The sequence below is a fragment of the Polypterus senegalus genome, chromosome 10 (genome assembly GCF_016835505.1).
Source record: "Polypterus senegalus isolate Bchr_013 chromosome 10, ASM1683550v1, whole genome shotgun sequence".
NCBI lineage: Eukaryota > Metazoa > Chordata > Cladistia > Polypteriformes > Polypteridae > Polypterus > Polypterus senegalus.
Window position 1 is genome coordinate 76869621 of NC_053163.1, and position 23683 is coordinate 76893303.

The following is a 23683-nucleotide window of genomic DNA, read 5'->3' on the forward strand; positions in this document are numbered from 1 at the left end:
AACCAGAAAGACTTCATGAGGGTGACCCAAGGGCCCCATGTCCTCTAATGGGCCCTGAGCTCACTGCCCAGCAGCATGCAGCTCGATTGGCATTCGCCATAGAATACCAGAATTGGCATTATGCTGCCTGTAACATCATTCAGCATGAGCAGTTTGGTGGTGGGATAATGATTATCTGGGGAGGCATATCCATGGAGGTTCACACAGACCGCTACAGGCTTGACAAAGGCACCTTGGCTGCCATTAGGTATCAGGATGAAATCCTTGGACCCATTGTCAGACCCTATGCTGGTACAGTGGCTCCTGGTGCACGACAATTCCTGGCCTCATGTGGTGAGAGTATGCAGGCAGTTCCTGGAGGATGAAGGAATTGATACCATTGACTGGCCACCACACTTTCCTGACCTAAATCCAATAGAACACCTCTGGGACATTATGTTTTGGTCCATCCAATTCCACCAGGTTGCACCTCAGACTGTCCAGGAGCTCAGTGATGCCCTGGTCCAGATCTGGGAGGAGATCCCCCACAACACCATCTGTCATCTCATTAGAAGCATGCAGCGATGTTGTCAGGCATGTATACAAGAACACAGGGGCTGCAATTTAATTTTGGCAAAATGGACTAGCCTGCCACATAATTTTTTCACTCTGATTTTTAGGGCGTCTTTGAATTCAGGGCTCTGTAGGTTGATCATTTTCATTTCCATCAAACGATGTGGCATCCTTTCGTTCCTAACACATTACCCAGTCTATATCAGTATAGATATCCAGGAGGATTTCTTTTTCCCATTGAGATCTGATGTGTTTTCAAAGTGTTCCTTTAATTTTTTTGAGCAGTTTATATTATATACAGTATATATATATAAAATATATATATATATTTTTTTACCAACAGAAAATAACAATAAGGGTGAAGGAAATTAAAGATCACTTATGGCAAAAAATCTACAGTAATGTGTTGAGTTATAACCTACTGCAAGGGTCTGAAAATTAAATTCAAAATGTAAATATAATCTTTATAGCCACTGAAGTTATTCCAAACCATATTCTCAGCCTATCCTCTGTGGGGATATGACCTTTCTCACTTAATGATTACATTTATAGTCACTATAACTATCTTATGCCTGACTATTGCTCCAGGAAATTAGGACATATGACCTGCAATATAACTTTGCAACCTTATTGCACATAAGCCATTAGAGTCTCTCCTTACACTTAGCAATGAAATGTTCTGAATTACATTTTCACAAACTGGACATGCAGGTCACGAACCTTGTAAAGCCCCTTTCTCAGTGAGATTTAGAGAGTGACCTTGTATGGTCACAACCTGATGAAAGATGTTCTGTTCCTTCTGGTGCACAAACTATCAGTATGGCACATCTAAATAATTACCCCTCTTCAAAAATGTTTTTATTTGAAAACTAAGTGAATGAGCATGTTGTACAGCTGACTCAATGAGTCCTCGTAGAGATTGTCTTCCTGATATCACATGATATGTATCCATCCATTATCCATCCCACTATATCCTAACTACAGGGTCACGGGGGTCTGCTGGAGCCAATCCCAGCCAACACAGGGCACAAGGCAGGAAACAAACCCTGGGCAGGGCGCCAGCCCACTGCAGGGCACACCCACACACCAAGCTCACACTAGGGACAATTTAGGATCGCCAATGCACCTAACCTGCATGTCTTCGGACTGTGGGAGAAAACTGGAGCACCCAGAGGGAATCCATGCAGACACAGGGAGAACATGCAAACTCCACACAGGGAGGACCCGGGAAGTGAACCCGGGTTTCCTTACTGCGAGGCTGCAGCGCTACCACTGTGCCACCGTGCCACCACATGATATGTATGTTACCTAAAAATGTAAACTTTTTAATTAGTAATCTATTCTGTGTATTTTCATATCATACTCCACTCTGCCTTTAGATTCTTCCAGTATCATGTCATTGTTAAAGTCCTTCATTCTGCCAAATGTGTTTCTTGTGGCTTCACAGGGATAATTACAGCACATTCTCTTAATTTCCTGTAGGCAATATGACAAGATATTTAAGCAGAGTTTAGTGTTCATTCTTTATGCTTTAAGCAGTGCTCTAGTTCTTCGTTTCCTGTAGTTTATCATGCCTCAGATCTTTTTGTCTTTTTTTCCTGTATATTTTTATAAATATTTTTTGTCTTTTGTTACAGTACAGTATATACTCTTCTAGGCATGCATTCAACAAGATGCTAGAAAATTTCCTTTGTGATTTTGTTCCACAATGACACACAGTTCCTGTAGATTTTTTTACCACATTTTCACAGAACAAACCTCCAGTTCCACAGCAACTCTGATTTTGTTACATTGTAGGACATTTGGTATAAAATGTTGTTACTATCCTTTTCTCGGATCATACATTGTGGCATGGCACATTATCCATTTGAAAAGGGGTAGACTGTGACTGCAAAGGGATAAAAATGGTCATCTACAATGTCTGTAGTACTGACACAAGAATGGTTTCATTGATTCAAGATGTTTACTGCAAATTCTCAGCCTACCAACTGCATTTTACAGCATAAACTGAGATCTTTCTGACCAAATTTTGCTTCTGTGATTTTGATTTTTTTCATTTTTGGTAATAAAATGCCCACTGTTACTTCCACTTCCTGTTCTTTTCCGACAGAAGGCATAACCTGGTGTTGCCTTACATTGCTATAGCTTGTCTGCTTCAAGGCACTGCATAACATGCTGTTTATTCAGTGCTGCCTTTGTGCACCACTGTTTTAAAAAGCAGCTATTTGAGTATTTATGGCTTTCCTGTTTTCATGAACAAGTTTGGTCATTCACCTCTTAACTATCTCATTAACATGCTGTTCTCACTTACACATTGAAGTGCTTTCTCATTTTTTTTTTATTTTTAATAAATTTGCAAAAATCTCAAGTAAACATTTTTCACGTCCCCATTATGGGGTGTTGTGTGTAGAATTCTGAGGAAAAAAATAATTTAATCCATTTTGGAATAAGGCTGTAACGTAAAAATATGTGGAAAAAGTGATGCGCTGTGAATACTTTCCGGATGCACTGTATGTTTTTAATGGGTTTATAATTGTATTATTATTAAGGACATCAAGCCTTTCTTTAGAGAGAACTGGATTGAGCTCATGAACAGTATTCCATGGTGTTAGAGTTTGAGGTGGGTAAGTTTTCATCTTATCTTTCTCTTTGGATACATAGTATATTATTTTCCCTAAAAAAATAAAAGAAAGAATAACATACATGTTTTTTTATGGAGGGATATTTTGTATAAATAAATAAATAAATGCGTAAATAAATAAAAGTACTGTGAAATGTGAGCATAAATAAATAAATATGTCATGAAATGAGAGCCTAAATAAATAAATGTGTCATGAAATATGTTTTTCGTTGCTTATTTATTTCATTTTGTCCGTAACATTCCTCCAAACCATCATGAAATACAACTTGAAATAAAACTGTCACTTTCACTCATCAAAGTTGAGAGGGTGGGCTCTAACACACCCTCTAGTTATTGATTGGTGAATCGATAACACAAGAATTAATTTGAAAAATGCTTACTACTGCCAATGAAATGGATTCTACTGAAGATATTACGTATTTCAGAGAGAGAATTGAAGATTTACCGGAAGAAATTACAACGCTGGCGGCTCTTTTAGACTCCGATATAGATGAAACTATTTTTGAAATTATCGAAGAACAGGTGGAAGGGACTCTACTACACTCCACTTCAGGTGATGTAGTACCCTGCTCTAGACTTCCATCCTTTGACATTCCAGCTGAGTCAATAGAACACCTTCTGTTATGCGGTTTAAAAGTACGACAGATTGCAGATCTATATGGTGTATCGGAGAAGACAATCACAAGGCGAATGAGCCAGTTTGATATATGGTAAGCTGCTACGGCTGTATTAGTTTAGGTACTTTGACATGGAATGCCCAAAGCAGCTCCAACTAATATTTTGAACTGAGTATTTGACCCTTGATTTACGAGTATAAAGTCAGGTGCATATTCGCAGCTACTTCAGTGGCAAAGTTGTTCAGTTAATTAATATTATAATGTAATGGAAATAAAACATAAGTAGACAATTCCTATCTTGTCTGTTAAAGAAATGTTTATTCAAAGAAATGAAGGCTATATATTGTAGAAGGTGAATACTGAAATGGTATATTTTAATAATAATGGAAAATAACAAAAATGTTGGTTCAAAAAGCAAGCTAGTTGCAGCCAAAAATGTTGGTACCACTATGCATGGTATACGGCACTTCAGGAATTAAATTTTGATGACTATTATTATTTTTAAAAAATGTTACTGTAATTAATTTATTAGTCAAGATCTAAAAAATGTCACCTGTGATTCTGGGGAGTAAATAACGGTGGTGACATTAAAGCTAGGAATATGTTTAGAATTTTGTACTCTGCGCCACTAGTCCACTAAAATGTAGCATCTTCCTGTTTGTGATTGGCTGTGGTGGTAGAGGATTAGCTGGAATTGGGGTCAGTGGATTCAAACTGGATTCATCCAGTCAGTGGATGAAAAGGAAGAGTGGTGAATCACTGTGTCACTTCCCAATCCCGCCCCTCCTGTCATCTTTGAGTGTGGTATTCCTTTTAATCCATCTGCTTATACATTTTCCAGATTCTCTTATTCCATGACAGGAACACAGGGTGTTGGGACTTCTTCCAACAGTATCATGAACTAGCACTGAATGAGATGGCAGCACATCACAGGCGTTATCCTCCATCATTGACTTACTTGCTTACTTGCTCACAGAGGGCCTTGGGTGCCTGCTGGATGCATTCTCATTCTTCATTCTCTCTTGCTTTTCATTACCAACCACAAATTCCTAGATGTTTAAGATCTTCTTCAACAGTCTCTATGCATTGTTTCCTTGACCAACATTTTCACTAACTGGGTAAGTTTAGCAGGTTGGCTCTTGCCTTGTGCTTCATGTGTGCTTGTGATCCTTTACCAAAAATACGATTAAGAAAACTGATGGATGAAGAGCTTTCTGTTTTGGTAAATCAGCTTTCATACATTAAAATGATCAAATACATGCTAAATAGCCAGAGATAGTCATTAATTTGTCACAATTGGAAAATCTGCTTTTACAAAAGCTCAAGAAATATAGATATATAAACAACATCAAGAACCTCCCAGAAGCACACACAAGAATTGAAAAAAATATGAAAGAAGAAAAAAAACTTCTGATTTGATAATAGAGCTGGGCCTCATTTGAAAAAGGCCTTATATGAGAGAGTGTGAGTGTATGTATCAGCATATTCTGCAGAGAACTGTCATCCCATTTACTGTAGGATTAAGTCTTCCCTTGTACTGATATGGCCAGCAGGGTCTGTGAATCCATACAACTCCTTTGGGAATGAGCAGGTTTATAAAATAATAAGGGCTAAAAACATAACATTGGATTAAACAGGCAAAAATATAGGGGGAATCAAAAACACATTAGAACTTAAGAATACTTGGGGGCTGGAGATAGAACAGAGGGAGAATAGCCAAACATTTATCTGTTCCATCCTCCATTAATCTTTGATGAATATGTGCAGTTCAGTGTAGCTGGGAAGTGCTGGGAAATGCCGTATATTTCTTAATATTAATTGTTACGTGTGTGAACAAGCAGCATTTCAGATTCAATAATATTTGCAATTTAATACTCTCAAAAATAATTTACATGTAGCTTTAGTGAATATTTATTTCAGGAGTGAAAATGCAAAAATATCAGAACTTTTGATTAATGAGATCCTTAGAGTGTATCTGTATTTTTTTGTCCAACTGGCAACTAATAACTGAGCCAACTTATTATCAAGATCTACTGTACAAGCCTTTGGATTAAAGGTCTAAAAGTCCTTGTTACTTGCAACATTATTAAAATCATTTATATTAATTTATCCCTGTTTCATAATTTTTAATTAATATTTGTTATGCATTTTATGTCCACAGCCAATTTAGAGAAAGTGCTTTTGGGATAGCTATAGATGTCAAAGAAACTAAGATTAATTTTACATAAGATATAGGGAAATGGATTTCTGTCAGTATTCTATTAATTTTTATTTTCAGAGTAAAAGCTGTACCAAAGTTACAAGACGCTGTGTACATTTAAGGCCAAAATACTGTAAATGACTTAAGTGATATTTTTTTAACTTCTTAATGTTTTTTCTTGCTTTCTTCCTGATAATTATTTCAGTATTAAAATGACTCCAATACAGCATCAAATGATGCTTGTAAAATGTTTGATTTCTTATTTGATATTATTAATTCTATCACCCTTTGCTAATCCATTTACCCAGTTCAAGTTTGCAGGAAGCTGCTTCCTATCTTGGCAATATGGGGCAGGAACAAATCTGAACTGGCTGCGGGTCCATTGCAGGGTGCAATCATACACATGCCATACCAGTCCTATACCGAACCTCCAAACAACCAAACCACAATATCTTTGGCTTGAGGGTAAAAGATACATTCAATGTAGACTTCACAATGAAGATGCAAAATTGATGGAGACAGTGCTCAGGTTTGGGATTCATGCCCAGGATTCTTGAGCTCTGATGCGGTTGTGCTAACTTATACACCATTGTGCCTTCCTTTAATTATTAATTCTTTCCTTAAAACATTTTAAGTAAAAAGTAAATGTAGGTATTACAGTCTTATTCATAATATTGATTAACAAATTTAATTGAACTCAGGTTTAAGAGGGTTCACTTAATCCTCAGGCTGGATAAAGAAAGTTTTCTATTTTGATGTTTAAGTCCATATTTGGGAACCTCATTATACGTGTTTATAATACCATAATACAAACATACATATTATCACCTAATATTTTACAACAACAACATGTATTTATATAGCACAATTTTAAGCAAAGCATGACGCTCAAAGTGCTTCAGAAGATGTCAAAGAAAAAAATGCCAGAAAAAGAACAAATTAAAAAATTAAAAATGCATTAATTAATGAAAGAAAAAAGTGAATGAATTAATTAAAAAACAAAAATAGCAAACAAAAATCAATAAGCACTGAAATAATACATATACAGGTAGTCCCCAGGTTACAGACATTCAACCTACAACATACGAAAGGGGGCCGCAGCTGCGATGCATGCAACTCAGTAACTGCCGCTCCATCATCTTCTGCCTTGGGACGCTGCAACCGGTGGCTGGACGGAGGCTGGAGGGGGGCGATTTCGCTGCTCGCGCAGTGTAGTGTCCCTTGGGCGTCTCCTGGTCTCAAGCGGTTTCACTGCCCACTCACCGCAAACAGCTGCCCGTTTATTCTCGGTGGGCAGCTGGTAATGCTGCAAGCTGTGACCCAGTTATGGCTGAACGGAGGCCATTGAGGGTGAATGGGGCATCAGGGGGTAGCACTGTAGTGTGCCTCGAATGCCAGCGTGTTGAATGGGGGCAGTGGTGCAGCAGACACTGCAGGCAGCATACTGTAGTGTATTAAACTTGCATCATAATAGCTACTGATTCTGTTCTGGCTTACTGCTTAGAAAGAGTTTTCAATGCTCTTTGCCTGGATCATACCTTTACACTAGTGCCTTAAACAGTTAAAAAAAGTTGGCTGAGAACAATTTTGGACTTTATGTTTCTTAGACTGTGACCACTACTTTACATTAGCATAATGTTCATTGCTTAAGGTGCCCACAGTGAATTCTACCATACTCTATAGCCAAAGCTATTTTCACAATTGTACTGTATATATGCCTATGAATAGACAAGTCTTGTATGTACTAAAAAAAATCAGTAGGCACTCCAGGTTATTTCTATTATTTACATGCAGAAAAATGACCTTGAGGTTTATTGACACTTATAAATTCTTCATGTTCTTGTTTAATGCTCTAGTCTAAAGGCACCAGCCGAAACAGAATAGTTCATTGCTTTGAACCAGTCGATTGTGAAGATGGTTGTCAGTATATAGGAATGTAGAAATAAACTGAATTAAATTCAAATGAGTGAAAAATATAACTAAAAGGCAGAAAATGTCTACCTTAGTAATGAGCGTAGGTTTTTCTTGCTCTGAGGCAGCTAAGAATTTTGGCCTTAAAAACATTAAGAAGGACTCCATCACTCCATACTTTTTCAATATCTTCTTATATTAATAAAGGTGATACTTTATAACGATATCCAATCCCAAAAAACAACACAGTTTGCACGATATTCTGATCTGAATAAAAACTTCATAGCATTTACTATAGTGATCTGCTATGTATGCATTGTGCTGAATCCCTGAAATCAATGCAATAAATAGAAAACAATACAATATTATGAACAATAGTTGGCATTGCACATAATATTAAAATATCTCAACTATCTGCTATAAACAGCTGTACAAGATGTTATGTAACAATAAAATGAATTTTAAAACTTGTAATGATAATGATATTCAAGGTTGTATACATAAGGATAAGTTACTTTTACTAGTTAACATCCAGTCTCAATATGCTTTAATACATTACGAGAAAAACAGCTACCCTCTGCATAGAAAATACACTTTTTATGCATATACACATATACAGCACACCATACATAACAGCAACATATTTTATATTGAAGACAAAGAGCAGTAATACAATTTCCAATCAAAGAAAAACAATGATGGATGTGCAGGTTTTTTTTCCATTGAGTTTCACATAGAAGGCCTGACTCATTGTTGCTTACCGTTTATAATAATCTATTCATTTTCTGTATTTATTTTGTCATTATGTGGTCACAAAAAGAGAGAATTTAAGCAGTTACGTTTGTAAGGCAGAAAAATAGCCTGGACATGAATATGTTGCAGGACACCCACATACATATAAAACCACATTCACTTAGATTACTCCCAATTAGAAACACTATATAAACTAACATAGACTGAAGGCAAAGAAACATAGCAAGAATAAGCAGTCTCCATTATGACAGTGATGGCAACTTTAGGTCTGTAGTTGTCAGTCTAAGTGTGCTGCGACCTTTTGATTATATCCATTCTCTGATCCAGCTTAGTGCATACAGATTTGTGGGAAAAAAGTGGCATATCCTGGCAGCAGTGTGTAGCAAGCACAAGGCCCTAGCAGGAGGCACATAATCAAACAAGCCAATTCACAGTTGTCCACTGGTCTGTCTCTGAGATTAGGATTTAAAAAAAGAAGTACAGAGAGAAAACGTACACAAGCATAGGGAGAACTGCAAGTAAGTAAGATGACTTGATCTTGAACAGAAATTACATCAGTAAGCAGTAATAACCACTGGCCTACTATGTTGCCCATTTTGTTTATTATTTAATTAATTTGTGCACATTTTTATTATGAGAGAATTTTTATTTAGTATTTATCAGTGAAATGTTCTCCTTTTTAAGAGTTTTCTCTGAAAAATATTGTGCATGTTCCTTGCAGTGTAGAAAACTTTTCATTTTATGTTTGGTAAGAAAACTAAACTGATTTCAGACTTTGTTGCAGTGTTCAGGTTATCACTATTTGCTATAAATACATTATTTTCATCTATATAAAAACATAAAAGAACATCAATTCTAATGCATGATGTGAAGGAATTTATACAGTAATAGCATTAGCAATATGTTTTGAGTTGCATGTTTTTCAGTGTTTCAGAAAGCTGCCGCATTGAGGAAAACAGGGTAAATGGTTTTGACAGTCTTCACACAATGCACAAAGAAATGTCTTTTGTCAGGTGATATTTATTTATTTATTTATTATCATTTAATTCTCGTAAGCACAAAAGATGGGATTGTCATCTGGCATTATGGAAGTGACTAAAAAGTGTTGGCAGGAAATGTACCTACAAAATCTAATCACTTAATGCACTTTTTTGACAGTCTTGTTGCAATATGACTCATAATAAATTATATTTAATTGGGCCTATGATCATTTTCTTAGATTAAGGGGTTGTATCATATAAATAATATGGAAGACAATTTAATACCTTTTAAAATTACAGGTCAACTGGCAGCTCTAACTTGCAGAAATGAGCTCAAGGCAGGAGAATCTCACCATTAATGGTATCCTACTCAGTCACAGTATTTACAACCAAAGGGACTCATTTGGAATAATTAGTCAGCCTAGCAGCATACATGCACGTTCAGGGTGTAATAGCAGTGCACATATTGTATTAATGAGTAAAGGGCTTAACTATAAACTATAAGACCTCTAGTTCTTTTACCTTCACTGACTTGGTGTGTGTGACTCTGAGCAATTCATGTAACTTGTTTGAGCTCCACTTGTAAATGTATGCAGTGTTGTAAGATAAAGATTGTATATATAATTTCATTAGTGTATCAGTTGGCGCTGACTCTTGGGCAGGCTGCTGTCTATGTGGAAACTGGTCATTCTCCCATTCCAGTGCCCTCTCCAGTTCTATGCACCACCTGAATAGGATTAGGCAGGTTTAAAAATGGATGGACACATACAGGCTGTAAAGTATATTTCATCACTCCATATCATTGGCATAATCTGTTTCCAGGTGGATCTGCAAAGGCAGCTACAGCTAATGGTGACACATTCGTTGATTTTGCTAATAACTGGACCCCCACACCACTCTATATGTGTTTATTATTGAGTAGTATTTTAAAACAAGATCAATTATAGTTGGCTTTTGTTTTGTGTGGCTTATTTGCTGAAAGTATTTCACTTTATTTGTTTTTAAATTCTGGTTGTCTTTGTCAGGTTATCTGGATATAAACTATTTCATTTCCAGCTTTTGTAGGATTAACTGGATTTGAAGGATTAGATTGATTCCAGGGTTAAGTCTTTGCCTTAGCTAGATATTTTCCATTTTTGTATTTTTACAGAATAAATGGATAAGTCTTTCTACTATGAAGTTTTAAAGTAAGATCTTAGCCTTTCTGTATTTATTATCAAAAATGCAATCAGTTTGAGAATTTGTTTCTTTGCTGTCACACCACACTTGCTCAATAAACTTAAAAATCATTCATCACAAATGAATATTTTATAGTAACTACTAAACATAAACTATAAAGTATAATTATGGCATTCTTAGTCTGTAGACTGTTCTCGAGTACACTTTGAAATTTGGGTGTATTTTAAATAACACAAATTCAGTGCCATTTAAAGACTGTACTAAAAAAAACAGGCAGGGTACTCAGACACATACAAGTGCAGTCTTACTGATTAATGTAATTTTTGCTAGTGAAAATACTGTGTATAATACGATTTTCTGTTTTTGAGTTTGCTTGTCAGTTACATTTTTATTTAAAGTTAAGCTTTGCCCATATACTTTTAGTTCTTAAGTCCTTGAGTTAGGCTCTTGATTTCTACTGCATTTTCATGTATGTATTGTGAAAGAAGAGAACCAACACTGAAAAAGATTTGGGGCACATCCGTGACCCCATATAATGTAAAGGAGACAGAGAAAATAAACAGTGTTTACACAAAGACTAAGCAGTTTTTTGGATGCAAGTCCAAACAAAGAACTGACAGCAGTGGTGGGGTTTGAGGTCATATGGGGTGTGGGCAGGAAGGTGTGGGTCCTAGAGGGCAGACAATGGAAGTGACAACAACAAACAACAACATTTATTTGATGTAGTTCAAAGTGCTTTACAAGATGAAGAAAGAAAAGGTTATAAAAAAATAAAATATAAAAATAAGATTAGGCAGTACTAAGTAACAAAGAATAAAGTAAGGTCCGATGGCCAGGAGGACATAAAAAAACAAAACAAAAAACTTCAGAGGGCTGGAGAAAAAAAAAAACAAAATCTGCAGGGGTTCCAAGGCCACAAGGCCACACAGACCCCACTGGGCATTCTACCTAACGCAAATAATCTGATTCAGTTGTGATGGTTTTCAGGCTTCACATGGAAGAATTAGATGATGATGGTCATATGGACATCTGGCCTTTAAGCCATCAATGTAGGTACTGCATGATGCCCTGATCAGGTGGTGGTAGCGTAGATCGAAGCAATGGAGAGGCTTCAATAATCTGTTCTGCAGAGGAAGGAAGAGATAAGGCATCAGACAACAGTGACAACCCCTGGTTTGGCAGGAAAACTGCCATCATTAAAGCCCTTAAGCTGCCTCCCAAGTGCAATATTGTGACAATGTGTAGTAATATATTTCCCTTAGATTGACTTTTCCATTATGTAAAATTTTGACACCATTTATCAGTGCTTTGTTGCTTTTCATTGTTGGCAACAGTGTTCATTACCAGCCACATGATGGTTGTTGATCTGCCTATGTCATCAGCAGCTGCAGGTCATTTAAGATGTTGACGTGCAGCCCATGAATAAAAAACATAAAAACAACTCAGACATTGTTATATTATTTATGGGAATGTTATAAAGTTATTGGCTGCACCATTCTAAAAAATAGCAGCTTCAGACTGTTCTTAATTATTAGATCTTCTGCTCATTTATCTCCAGGTTCTTTCTGAAATCTGTATATTAAAATCTTTTTGGTAAACCACTCTGTCACCACTGTCTATAATATACATAAAAATAATAATCATAAATATTATGTTAAAATGGCAAAAAATAGAATCATAATGTTAGAAACATGCTCTTGACATGTGCTTCTGTGACCTGTGCTATTTCTGTAAGTGTCATTCAGAGTTCTGCAGCTTTGTCAGAAGCATCTGTAATTTATCAGCTATTACAAAAAAAAAATGGGGAATTGGTTACCACTTTGATCTGGTTATGGATGTGTTAAGCCATGGGATAAAAGACCAATCCCCTGGTACATGCTTTTGCTGATGACACTGTAGTGTATTGTTGCATCAAAAAAGAAGCCGTTGAGAGGAAGTTGCCAGAATGGAGAAGGGTTTTGGAAGATAGATGACTGAAAATAAGTGGGGAAGAAAACCAAATGTATGAGGTTTAAGGACACAGAAGCTGGCAGGGAGAGCTATTTAAAAAGAGTGGATAAATGTAAATATCTAGGATCAGTGGTAGCCCAAGATAGAAAATTACATGCAGAGTTAACCTGTACAGTACACTGTGGGTGGAAGAATTGGGAGAAGATATCAGGAATATTGTGTGATTGGAGAATTAAAGTGAAGGTTAAAGGTAAGGTTTTTGAGACAGTGGTATAACCAACAATGATATATGGAGCTGAGACATGGGCAGTAAAGAGAGTGCAGGAGAAGAAGTTAAATGTGGCAAAATTATAATGTTAAGATGGATGTGTAGAGTTACAAAAAAGGACAGAATAAGAAATGAGACAATCAGAGGTGTAATAAAAGAGGAAAGTACAGGAAAGTAGGTTGAAGTAGTATGGACAGGTGATGAGAACAGACAATGAATATGTGGGCAAAAGAGTGGTGGGATTGGAAGTGCAGGGGAAGAGAAAGCAAAGAGGGGGCAGAGTTGGGTGGATAAAGTAAAATAAGATCTGAAGGCAAAGGGTTCATCTGAGGAGGACGTGCAGGACTGAGCTATAATGAGAAAGATGATCAAGCACATCAACCCCACGTAGAAGTAGGAAAAGATGAAGAAGAAGAAGATCAAAGTAGTTGGGGAGACCACACTAATTACATGCAGAGAAACTTAACTACACCAAAAAGATGGCTAGAGGAACTGTTTAAAAGTCTCACCTTTCATCAAGTAAATTTGGATGCTTTCATGTGGTCTCTGGTTGGGGTATCCAGTTCAGAAATAAACTTTTCAGATGTGTTTAATTGCACACTTATTTAGAAATCAGGCAAGCTCAACTGACAAAAGCTAAGACCCACTGTTTATCCTAATACCACTTGTGTAGACTCCATTTACTGAGTTCCCTGTAAATGGACAGCCTTGGCCAAATTACATGTTTTGTTGACATTTGAAGAAACAAATAGTAAATACAACAGCAAACAAATTATATTAATGGCATTTTTAAGAAAATGTTAATGTACCGTTACAATGTATTTGATGAACTAAAAAATTGTAAAAAAAAGTATGTTTAGTACATAGTCATCTTTCATAAGTAGCTCACTTTTGTATTAATGGCTGGAATTGTAGTAAAAGTTATGTTTTTATATTATTATTGTTTGCAGTGAAACTCTTACTTCTTAAATCGCATGCAACCCATCACCAGTGTAATATGAACTATATTGTAAAGCTTCCTCAGTCCACCCAACAAATCTACCCACCCAAAATGCAAAAGTGTTCACTGTTATTGTGTTGTATTGTGTAGTGACACAAATGGCATTATACTATTGTCCATTTCAATTGGATAGATTTTGGGCTATTTTTAAGGAGATTTTAGGCTAAAGCTCCAAGTGATATCAACCAACCCTGGTGCGCATTACTGGGTTTGTCAATAAATATCAGAAGCAGACAGGTCTTCTTGTTTTTTTTTTTATTTTATTTTATTTTGATTTGATATACTTTTTTAGGTCCTGAGAGTAATTTGTCTTTTCATGTGACCTATCAGGGTCACAGTGCAGGGTCAACCATTGTACAGCACTCAAGGAGTTATTTTCAGATTAAGGATCATTTCTGACAGTAATGGGATTTGAACCGGCAACCATTTAGCTGCCAGCACAGATTCTTACCCTCAGAGCCACCATTTCACAAGCTGAGTGGAAAGGCATCTTCTGGTGAGCACCTCACATGCTTGCAAGTGCTGTATTCTTTACTGATGGTGGTGTGTGTGGAAGTAAATTGAAGTGTGTTTTTGACTAGTCTTGAAAGGAGAAACAAGATATTCAGTGTTATATTGTTGAGGGGCACTGCATTTCTTTCAAAAATACCTCCTTTCTGTTTTTTCACAAGCCAGGAGGAACTTATCTGTGACAGGGTGGGAAACTGGTTCACAACAAGCAATTACCTTAATCAGCATAATAGAATAGGTTTTGAATGTGCATACATTATTAAAAGTGGATGTTCTGCGTGATGATGGACAGTACATCAAGGTGGTGTGGCTTTTGCTTACAGATTGTGAACCCATATATGATGCAATTTTCTACTTAAGATATGCATTTAAAAACTGATACTTTTTTTCATGGGTAATTTACTGCATATTTCATAGTACAACAATAAAATTTCAGTATTCTGACAACAAAAGTGCCTAACCAGGAGTCCCTAATTACCAGGCTGAATTTTGTGCATGGTTTCAGATTGCATGCAACATGTAATTTATGTTGGTGCAATATCTGAATATATTTGGCATGCCAGCATAGTTGTGAAAGTGAGTGTCATATTTCTTCTTAAAACAATTTAGAGTTAAGCTGAGTGAAAAAGCCATTAAACCCTAAAGATGCCCATTGGTTGGCAGAAGCAGTCAGGTTCTGAAAATTGGCATGCAATTGCACTTATAAATAGTTCTGTACAAAGTACAATTTTATGAAAACAATGGAGCCTTGTAAATGCAATGATTTGTTGCAGATCATTTCATCTTGCAATTTTTCACATTTGAAAATACTACACTAGCTGATGAAGAACAGGAATATGTTATAGATCATCCACAAACTGTATTCTCTGACAAAGTAAAACCATTGTATGAAAATGCTGCAACTAGAGGTAAAATGTTGTCTAACAATGTGTTTGTTCCATCATAGGTGGCTGTGTCATGCTGAAGAGTGGAAAAAGACGTCGAACTGGACAATTTGTAAACATCAAATGTCACCAAATGGAGGTTGAACAACACAGTCTCACCTTCCTAGCATACCGGGAGGCTTTAGAGGAAAGGACTTTAGAGACACTGGAGGAGGAAAAGTGAATGTAGCCGTCCCCAACTGACAAATTGTTGAATCAAAATTCCGTTCTGTGTGTTTATTCAGTACATGCTCTTCATTGCATCAAACATTTTTGCCCTCTAGCAACAACTTTTTCCAAAACCTGCCAGACACGCTTTCATGCATAATCTACTATTTATGCACCCAGTATCTCTTAGAAGCAGAGAGGATGCCTTCCTCAATATCAGGACTAAATACTTTTTAATGAGGAATTTAATTCAATGCATTTCCTCATAACCATAGACATTAAAAGGAAATATTCCTCTTATTCTCTGAAACAACAATTCAGTGACATATTTATTCCTCCAAAACAAATCGCAAGAATATAAATGTCACCTGATTTGTAATAACAATAAAGATCCAAAATAGCTAGTGAGACAAAATATTAATTCAAATGCTATAAACTGTGACTTTAACAAATCTACTAGCATTAATGCATATTAAAGCAAGAATACCAGAAAGAAACCTGAACTAAAAATGTCGAAATAGTTTAATTGCGCATATATAATTTAATGGTCCACTAAAATTTCAGAGCATGAGCTAAAGATTCTTTTTAATAAATGCAAGCGATTCTACTTTATTACCAATGTGTTGGCTGTTTTCCTATTCCATGGCTTGAAGAAGCATGCTTTTCTTATCCTGATTACTGACAGGAAGAAATAAACACAAACTTTCTTTATTTGCATCTGATCATAAATATGTCGGTGGGTACATAACATGCACTATTATTTGTGACTGGATAGAAATGGACAGATGGGTGCATTTGTGTTGATGAACTAATACCTTTTTGCCCCACAAAAAGATTTATAATAGCACAATAACTTGAAAGGAAAATGTATCTTCTTACCTTTGCTCTGTATTTTTTAAGACACGATGAAACATGGTTTCTGGTTTTCTAAATGTGTTAGTGAATGTTCATAAGCTATGAAAGCATTTCATTTGGAGATGAACTGTTCAGCTTTGTTCAGACCTATAGCACACATAGTGTCCATATGCCTTTAATAACTATACTAAAAAACATATACTGATATCTGCTACATTGTTGGTCCACTTTTGGCCAGTACAATGTACACTGTCTGGTATACATACAGTACACCAGATATCCCAAGTCTCCTGGAAATTCCGGTTGTCTCTCAGAAATCAGAGTGTTCTCCCGGACTCCGGCAAAGTGATTCCCAATCTCCTGAAAATCCGTCCTGGAACCCAGAGGTGACTGGAAACCTCAAGGCAGAAAATGAATACTTTATTTTTCCACAGGGGGAAATTAAAATTTTATAGAAGCTCCAATAAATAAATAAATAAAATATGATAAAACAAACATTTAAAAACTTCTAGTTTAGATAACAAAGAACTGCAGCTATCAATACAGGGTTGTAGGTGGCAGTAAGATGAGGTAAAACCGGGGCTCAAATTGTGCCTCAGGTTTATATTTAAAGGCATTAATATTTGGATAGAGTAGTGTTCACAAAAGGAACAGGCCTAATAGGCCTTGATTCCTTCTTTGAAGTCACCAGCATTAAGAACGATTCATCAAAAAGACATTGGTACAGAGTGAATAATTTCTGTTGCTGAGTCAGCCAAGACGATGTGACTTACTTTCTCTGGCAGTGACGTGGTTGAATTCAGTTTGGAATTCAATGTCTGGATCGCACATTTAGTTTTAAATATAATGTGCTCCATTTTTCATCACTGCATATTCACAAAAATCTTCAGTCCTCTTCCTGATTTTTCCACTCAGTCTGATGAAACCCATTCAACATTAAAAGTGTCTGAAATAAGATAATAATCTATTTACAAACTCTGTGCTGATCTGTTATAATTTTTTTTTCATTCCACAGTAGGTCAACACTGAAGAATCCACAAGATAACCAGTGTCTCCTCAGACCACTTCACTGCGACCCAAATAGATCATATTTGAAATTTCAAATTTCAGTCACTGTTGGATATGCAAGCGAAGACAGGGGGTGGATATTGCATCTGACCATCATTAAATGACTGAAAAAGACATGGAAAAACCAACAGGGAAAATAGCAAGTTTTAAAGTGCATTTCCTGAAAGACCCAAAGAAAAAACAGGAATTCAAATGCTTATTAACAGCAATTTCCAGGCCCTTCAAAAGTTACTAGATTAAGAGTATGTAGACATCCAGAGCCAGTGGGCAAACAACAAAAAGACAGTAGTTGATGTATATGAAGTGGGCCTTGAAAGAAGAAAATTCCAACAGAAAGACTGGTTGAGATCAGAACTGTATAGAAAGATACAGCATAGGAAACAAAAGAAGGCAGCAATGAACAATAGGATAGTGACCAAGTAAAAAGCACAAAAGGAATATGAAAAGATAAACAGAGAGGTAAAGAAAAGTATAAGAAGAGACAAGAGGAGATACATTAAGACCTCACTCAAGAAGCAGAGAAGGTATCAGCCATTAGCAACATGAAACAGATGCATAACACAACTAAGAGGCTTTCAGGAAAGATTACACATCCAGTAAGACCAGTAAGGAGTGAAAATACAGTAGGAAGATACTTACTGACGTAAGCTATATGTAGGTAGAACACTTTGAAGATCTTTTAAATAGACAAACTACAGAATCTTCTCCCTAAATCTCAGAGGTAGAAACAGATTTACCCATCAATTCTGGCAAACCAACAAAAGCAGAGATCAACAGGGTGATAGTAAAACTTAAAATAAGAAATGTGCTGGGATTTTTGATGGACATTTCGAACTTGATGAAAGATCGATTTGTCTTTTGGTGACGAGGCTGGGTTGAATCTTTGGCTATGCCTCCTTTTCTGATCCTTTTCAATATAAGTTCTCAATCCGTTTTTCTGAGTCATTACAAGAACTAGGCAATGCTACTTGGGATCCCTAAACTAGAGGCTGCGGTGAGGATAAAAAATGCAGAGCAAAAGCCTCTAGATAGCTTTAACTCTTTTTAGAACATTAGAATATTAGAACAATCTAGACGGGAACATGCCGTTCAGCCCAACAAAGCTTGCCAGTCCTAACCACTTATTTCTTCCAAAAAAACCCATCAAGTCCATAAAATCTTACTGTAGCTTATTCATTATTTGTGTAAAGAAAAAAATTCCTAATATTTGTGCAAAATTTATCCTTAACAAGTTTCCAACTGTGTCTCCTTATTCTTGATGAACTCATTTTAAAATAACAGTCTCAATCCACTGTACTAATTCCCTCCATAATTTTAAACACTTCAGTCATGTCACCTCTTAATCTTCTTTTGCTTAAACTGTATAGGCTCAACTCTTTTAACATTTCCTCCTAATTTATCCCCTGTAGCCATGGAATCAGCCTAGTAGTGTTCTTTGGACCTTTTCTAGTGCTGCTATGTTTTGTTTCCAGGGCCCTTCCCTCATGTGACTGAAGCATTATTAATCATGCATAACAACAGAGGCTGAGACGAGAGGCAAAATGCAAGCTAAAAAGTGACAAGAGGATGGAGCCCAAGCTCTGTACAAAAACAGGTATCTTTCACTGCTCTGGGGATACTTACCATTGCCTATAAACATAATTATCCAGTTCCCTCCTTGCACACCCAGCTTTCATTTATTATTATGTTATGTCCATCATAAAAGCATTAGAATCTCTTCTATAGTGTGGATTTTGTAAAAGAGGAAATTCAAGTAAACATATGTGACTGTTGGCAGCAGTTCATTATTCAGACTCTTGGCACTACCTTTCTATGGTGTACTGGATTGGTGGGGCTGAGTGAAAGAGGCAGCTCAGCTGACGTCACCAAGAAGCACTCTGCTTGCAGTATAGAGAAGCAGTAGCTGCTTGGCCTCTCCTATTAGGTCAAGCTGCTTCTCAAAGCTTTTGTAATCCAGACATTGCAAGTTCACGACTCGCCATTAGCAGTTATTACAGTACAAAATTGTGAAATAAGATAGCTTGAGGCTTCAGTCCATGGTACACACATGTACACACTGAATGTATACAGTGACCAGGAAATCGCTTCTGATCTTTTTTTCTTTGTACAGTAGTACTGAGCTGTTCCTTCTGATTCCAACCGACATTCCTGGAGTCACTTCTTAAGCAGAGTTCTTGCCTTTTTACAAAGGTCAAGTGAACTGTTGTCCACCTTGTCCAGTTGCCTTTTTACAGTATATAAAGTACACTGCAATGTATGTAACCAGGTAACCATGCTAATACACTCTGTATATTAAGCAATGAGCTCTGGATTCCAGATACTTTCTTGCTATTCCATAAGATTACATTGTTTTGGTTGTTTCATCAATTAGACATATCACTTTTAAAATACATATGTCTATTTTTTTGGTTTCTTTTTTAAGCAGCTAACATTCTAATTACAGTCCTCATGTTTTATTGCCATTGTCTCCCTTGTGGATTGCTAGCAATAGTTCTGAAATCTATCTGTTTGGAGTCAAACACAGATGACCAGAAAATCTTTAGGGACGCAGACTGAGGCTCTTTGAGGCTCTGATTGTTCAGTGTCTACACAAAGCACTTCATTGAGTAAACCCCAAGAGATAAATGCTTATGATTTCCTAAAATTAACTAAAGTGTGTATTTTAACCACTGCTTAATAGGAAGTGGTTAATTGTGGCCTAGCGTCTATCAGTTCTGTTCTCTTTCAGTTCACAAATGGGGTTTTATTATCTCGAGAGGATTTACAGTATTTTTTATAATTGTGAACTGGCTGCTACATTATATCCACACTGTAATGTATAATAGGAACGCAAACCCTTAAATAACACAGCCTCCTTTGAGGTTAAAACAAAGGCTGCTGCCACAGTGAATAACAGCAAAGCGTGTATTATATTTGCATTATTACAGTTAATGAAATGGATGTATAATAGATTTAAATGTATTAAAAATAGTTTCAAACTAGCCTTAATATTACAAAATATTGTGATCTTTTAGCACTTTGTAGAAAATAATTCTTGCTTAGGACACTATATTCAATTTGAGAATAAGGGAATTGAAAAACTTTAATAACTTTTTTCTAATACTTCAAAAATCTCAAAGAATTTTCTCAGGAAAAAACTGCAATAAAAGAGTAAGACATCAGACAAGATTATATTAACAAGACTATAATTCAATGGTGCATCCAGTATACCATCAGACACATCGATTTTAGGGCATTTAAAATAATACACAACGTACAGCATGTACGAGGGAAGTGTGACCGTGGTGAGATATGCGGTAGGAGTGACAGATGCATTCAAGTTGGAGGTAGGATTACATCAGGGATCAGCTCTGTGCCCTTTCTTATTTGCAATGGTGATGGACAGGTTGACAGACAAGATTAGACAGGAGTCCCCATGGACTATGATTTTTGCTGATGACATTGTGATCTGTAGCGATAGTAGGGAGCAGGTTAAGGAGACCCTGGAGAGTTGGAGATATGCTCTACAACAACAACAACAACAACAACATTTATTTATATAGCACATTTTCATACAAACAGTAGCTCAAAGTGCTTTACATAATAAAGAATAGAATAATAAAAGACACAATAAGAAAACAAAATAAATCAAAATTAATTAACATCGAATAAGAGTAAGGTTCAATGGCCAGGGGGGACAGAAAAAACAAAAAAACTCCAGACGACTGGAGAAAAAATAAAATCTGTAGGGATTTCAGACTACCTAACAGAAATGAGACAGTCCTCTTTGGATTTAGGGTTCTCACGGAAGGGCTTGATGATGATGATGGTCACGTAGACTTCTGCCTTTAAATCCATCCATCGTTGTTGGAGCATCATGAAGCTTTGAGTAGGTGGAGGTGGCGCAGGCCACCACCACAAAGAAACCGGAAAAAGAAACAGAAAAGAGAGTAGGGGTCAGTATGAATTTTAGAGCCACCATGAATAGTTATTATAAGGAAATTGAACATACAGAGTATCAGGATTAAGTTAAATTAAATTAAATTGAAGTTATAGAAAGGCCATGTTAAAGTAATGTGTTTTCAGCAGTGTTTTAAACTGCTCTACTGTATCAGCCTGGCGAATTCCTATTGGCAGGCTATTCCAGATTTTAGGTGCATAGCAGCAGAAGGCCGCCTCACCACTTCTTTTAAACTTTGTTCTTGGAATTCTAAGGAGACACTCATTTGAGGATCTGAGGTTACGATTTGGAATATAAGGTGTCACACATTCTGATATATAAGATGGGGCGAGATTATTTAAGGCTTTATAAACCATAAGCAGAATTTTAAAGTCAATCCTGAATGACACAGGTAACCAGTGTAGTGACATCAAAACTGGAGTAATGTGTTCAGATTTTCTTTTCCTAGTTAGGATTCTAGCAGCTGCATTCTGTACTAGTTGCAAACGATTTATGTCTTTTTTGGGTAGTCCAGAGAGGAGTGCGTTACAGTAATCTAGTCGACCTAAAACAAACGCGTGAATTAGAGAGGAGAGGAATGACGGTCAGTAGGAACAAGACAGAATACATGTGTGTAAATGAGAGGGAGGTCAGTGGAATGATGAGGATGCTGGGAGTAGTGTTGGCAAAGGTGGATGTGTTTAAATACTTGGAATCAAAACTACAGAGTAATGGGGATTGTGGAAGACAGGTGAAAAAGAGAGTGCAGGCAGGGTGGAATAGGTGGAGAAGAGTGTCAGGAGTAATTTGTTACAGACGGGTATCAGCAAGAGTTAAAGGGAAGGTCTAAAGGACGGTAGTGAGACCAGCTATGTTATATAGGTTGGAGATGGTGGCACTGAACAGAAAGCAGGAGACATAGCTGGAGGTGGCAGAGTTAAAGATACTAAAATTTGCACTGGGTGTGATGTGGAAGGATAGGATTAGAAATGAGTACATTAGAGGGTCAGCTCAAGTTGGATGGTTGGAAGACAAAGTCAGAGAGGTGAGATTGCGTTGGTTTGGACATGTGCAGAGGAGAGATGCTGGGTATATTGGGAGAAGGATGCTAAGGATAGAGCTGCCAGGGAAGAGGAAAAGAGGAAGGCCTAAGTGAAGGTTTACGGATGTGATGAGAGAGGACATGCAGGTGATGGGTGTAACAGAACAAGATACAGAGGACAGAAAGATATGGAAGAAGATGACCCACTGTGACAACCCCTAATGGAAGTAGCCGAAAGAAGAAGAAAATAATGCATAACTTTCCTTTCATGATATAACAAATCTATTTAGCAGGCTTCTAATCCTAAAAGCACCAACACAACTGAGTGTCAACCATTAAGGAAGAGCCCGAATTTAAGTATGAGCAGTTTATAGATTAGAAATTGAGAGTTCTGAGAAGCTGGTAAGGTAAGGTAAATTAGGTTAAATCAACTTCATTAATGCCATAATAACCTGTGGACTATGTTACCAATGATTCAAGTTAAAAAGATCTTTTGTGAATGTAAAGAAAAGCTCCCAAATTACCAAAATACAATGAGCATACAATTTACGAGCTGAATAAAGTACTGTTTAAGAAAAAATATTTCAGCTGTTGTATTTTTCTCAATTGGTTATAGTTTTGCATCAATCCATTCTATGAAGTATTTTACATATATTGCATCTATGTTCACGTCTGCATTTTCAGAAACTGCATACAGTAGATTGTAATAGCAATTTTAATTTAAATACTCTTCGAAAAACACCAAACATCCTGTTAATATGATTCCCAAAAATATTCAGAACATGAGTATCTTACTCAGAAGACTTCCATCTGATTTTCCAATCTTTGCAACACACCATTCTGATATTTGCACCTTCATCTTCATATGCTTAAAACACACCGCTTTATTTAGAAAACATCCCCCTTTGCAGCTCACTAATTCTTTCAGATATTCCCAGTAAAATCCTTAGTAAAAAAGTTAAAAAAATTAAGTTTTAAATTAGTATTGACAGTTTATACATATACTGTACTTGTGTGGCTATGTGATATAACGGGTCCGTGGCTCCAAAAAAATGGCCAGTTTTTAATAAGTAATCCATCTGACCATGTCAGTCTCCATTGGCATGCTCACGCAGCTGTGGGGAGTTGATGAGGTAATTGGTGCAAG